Source organism: Achroia grisella, unplaced genomic scaffold (genome assembly GCF_030625045.1).
Source record: "Achroia grisella isolate CSIRO2021 unplaced genomic scaffold, CSIRO_AGI_Agris_v1 utg1360, whole genome shotgun sequence".
NCBI lineage: Eukaryota > Metazoa > Arthropoda > Insecta > Lepidoptera > Pyralidae > Achroia > Achroia grisella.
In genome coordinates this window covers 3,669,242-3,673,338 of record NW_026712626.1, presented here as the reverse complement: position 1 = coordinate 3,673,338, position 4,097 = coordinate 3,669,242, and positions in this window count along the sequence as shown.

Sequence of the window (4,097 nt, the reverse complement as noted above, 5' to 3'; positions counted from 1 at the left end):
CTCGGAATGCAGATTCATCACAAGAAGAATGAGCAAGAAACTTGTTTGTTGCTCTTTTGAATAGATGTCTTTTTTATATAAATAATTACAGTATAACAAGTAAGAGGCATGCGATAATCAACATACAGATCAGAAACTGCCCTAACTGATAAGACTCACCCAAAAAAAAATTATTTTTGACAAAACTTTATATATACCCTAAATTTTCGAGAATATGAACAAATTAATAATAATAATCTCAGGACAATTCACACAGCGCCATCTATACCCAAGTTAAGCTAGCTAAAGCTTGTGTTATGGGTATTAGATACATGTACATAGATTTTGTTTTTGTAAATACATACATATTATACATAGAAAACACCCAGAACGATACGAACAGTCATACTCATGAATACAAATGTTTGCACCGTGCGAGTTATCGAACCCGCGACCATCGGTCGTAAAGCGGTATACTAGACCACTAGAGCACCGAGGTCGTCATATCAATAAACAATTAAACAAACGAATTAAAATACTGAAATAGTTACTTTCTTTAATATCTATAGACGTTAATATATTTCTGACACTCCGGTGATGGAAACATCGTTAACAAATCATATTAACCTAGATTTTATTAGTATCGCCCCTGGACACATCGTAACAGCTTCATGGATTTCTATTATTTTGGTTAATTCCGATACAATAAGCATGTGTGAGACCACAAAAATTCAGTGTGGTAACCTCACGACTTCACGAAAGTGGGCAGCATGTTGGTAGTGACCCGGGCTACAAACACTTCGAAACTCGGGTTCTGACTCGTCTCCAGCTGCGTCACCCTCAATGTCAGGTTACTCCTGGACCGTATGTAGATGACAATATCCTTCTCCTTGGCATGGTGCAGACGGAACAGGTATTGCCGTGGTCGGTGTAGCAGCACGCAGCTGGAAGTGGTGCAGTGCCACAATGGTTCCTATTGATGCGCCTTCTTTTGTACCTACCACTATGAAACCATCATCGTCGTGGTTACCAATAGCAGCACAAATAGGTCCAACATTCAGTGCCGTTTTTGACAGACCCCGCTGTACACGTCTACAATGCTTCTGACTATCCCATTTTGCATAACAGCCGTGATTATATCTTACACTATTATTACAATTATGTACTCACTGGCATACCAGCCGTGTATATATCTTACACTATTATTACAATTATGTACTCACTGGCATACCAGCCGTGTATATATCTTACACTATTATTACAATTATGTACTCACTGGCATACCAGCCGTGTATATATCCTACACTATTATTACAATTATGTACTCACCATAAAGTCCTTATGCCGTGCGCTCTCTAAACTGAATATGGCTCTGGCTACCGGATTTGTGTTTCACTTAGGTGCATAGATTAATGTTAGTGGAGTCTCTACATTTATGTTACGTGAAATCATTAAAAAAAGATATAAATATCTTTATTCATATAGATATACACATTTTGCCCGCGGCTTCGCTTGCGTTAATTTATCCGCATAGGGGTGGAATTTATCAAAAAGGCACAAAGGCACTCTCTAAGAAAGGCTTAGAGAGTGCCTACGTTATAGTAGCTTTAGGCATGCAAAGTCTCAGCCCGATCGGTTTAAAATTGACAAATTTTCATACAAACTTTCATTCCCTTTTTTATCCCCTTGGAGGTAGAATTTATCAAAATCCTTTCTTAGAGGAAGCCTACGTCATAGTAGCTTTATGCATGCAAAGTCTCAGCCCGATAGGTTTAAAATTGACAAATTTTCATACAAACTTTCATCCCCTATTTTATCGCCTTGGGGGTAGAATTAATTAAAATCCTTTCTTAGCCGATGCCTATGACGTCATAACATCTACCTGTATGCCAAATTTCAGCCCGATCCGTCCAGTGGTTTGGGCTGTGCGCTGATAGATCACTATGTCAATCACCTTTGAGTTATATATATTTAGATTAGGGACACTTCATCATCATCATCATCATCTGTGTCTTCCTTATCCTATTCATTTGTGGTCATCGTAATATGTTTTTCTCTCATTCTCACTCACATTGCGATACGTGTTTCGCCTCTGAACGAGGCATCATCAGGGAATAGAGCTGGGATATCGGCCCAATCTGTAGCTTAATTTTACATAAAAAAAATAATACAGGCACTCGAATATCTGTGCTCCGTTATTACTCTGTACTTCCGAGCTCATGATAAGCCAATATGCAATCTGTAAAGCTTTATAAATATCATAGCTTTTAACTGATAAAGCTTATCTGTTACATTTATAGTTACGACCTTCGCAATCAAATTGGATTTTCCAGTACGTATTTCTGTTGGTTGCAAATATTAATTAGCTAACGTGAAAGTTTGTCAGTATAGATGGATGTTTGTTACTCTTTCACGCAAAAACTACTGAACGGATTTTGATGAAACTTTACAGTAACATAGCTTATACATTATAATAACACATAGGTTATAATTTAAAAATATATTATGTAAATTGGGCGATATATAGCGATATAGGCGATATAGTGTGATGCAGACGAAGTGGCGCGGGTCAGCTAGTATTTACATATTACTCCGGCTTCGCACGGATGTATTACAAATATTTTAATTTCTCGGTTTGTACTATACTATAACGCGCATGTATTATAATTTTTTTTTATTTATACAACTTCAATGCACAAAATACCAAGGTAAAAGTACATATGGCGGACTTAACGCCTTACGGCATTTTCTACCAGTCAACCACAGGTTGTGCAGAGAAACTGTAGGCGATGCAAAAGTAATCAATAAGAAAAACAATAGGTCAAAAAAAATTATATACATATACTAAAAGTAAATTTACATAACCTAATTGTACAACTAAGAACCTAAAATTAAAAAGCTTAAAAAATATAATATGATGACTAAAATATATTATTAAAAGGGGTCCCTTTAGGCAAAGTTCCGAAGATACTGGCAGCGTTCCCTCTTTGAATGGCTAGACTAATTCTTTGTCCGAGGTAGCTGCCAGCTCTTCGGTCTTCTGTGATGTAAGTATGTAAAAGTAAATACATGTAAACACATGCGTATACATACACAAATACATATAATATATATCAATCTTCAAATAAAATATACTATATACATATTATATAACATAGTCTGACAATGAAAAAGTGAAAAGATAGAGAGAATGTAATAAAATATAGGAAATAGAGACTAACGAAAAAAAGAGACAGACAATTATAACTTAGAAAATGTACACATATAAGAGCAATATATAATATACATATAAACCTTCTTCTTGAATCACTCTATCTATTGCTGGAAACTGCAGTAAAATCCGTAGTTAAAGCACTCTGGCAATGGCTCTCTGGAACCCATACCATAAATGGAATGGCCCTCTTTTCCAAAATAAATACTGTATTAATACCCATATCTTATCACTACGACTGATTTAATCTTATTGTGTTTTTATATTTATGCCTAAATACATTAGTGCTGGTTGGTAGTTTGTATTCACACGTTTCGACTTGTAAAATGTGAACTTACATTGTTTAAAAGAGCAACACACAAGTTTCTTGCTTATTCTTCTTGTGATGAGACAGCTTTCCGAATAAGCGGTAGATTTAAAAAAATGTTGACTATTTAAAAGTGCTTAAGTTAAGTTTATTTGAATAAATGATTTTCTATTCTATTCTATTCTATAAATTTTGTTGACGATACTGTATTTCTAGGTATCATTAGACTTTAAGTTGCAATGGGGTACCCATATTTCCAAATTGGCTAGTCGATGTAGTTCTGCCGTCTATGCGGTAAGAAGAATTAGACAGTTAACAGACGTGGCAACGGCTAAACTTATTTACATTAGCTATTTCCACAGTACTATGTTGTATGGTATTTTGTTTTGAGGTAAAAAAAATATAGTACAACCAGCTGACCCCGCAAACTTTGTTTTGCCATATAAATTAAAATCGCTATTAAAAAATAGAGATTGGTGATAGAAGGGTGAAAATTTATAATATTTGTCCAAAAATAAAAAAAAATGTTACCGGTGGAAAATAGATAGTAACCGATTCTCAGACCTACGCAATATGTATATAAAATTTCATAAAAATCGG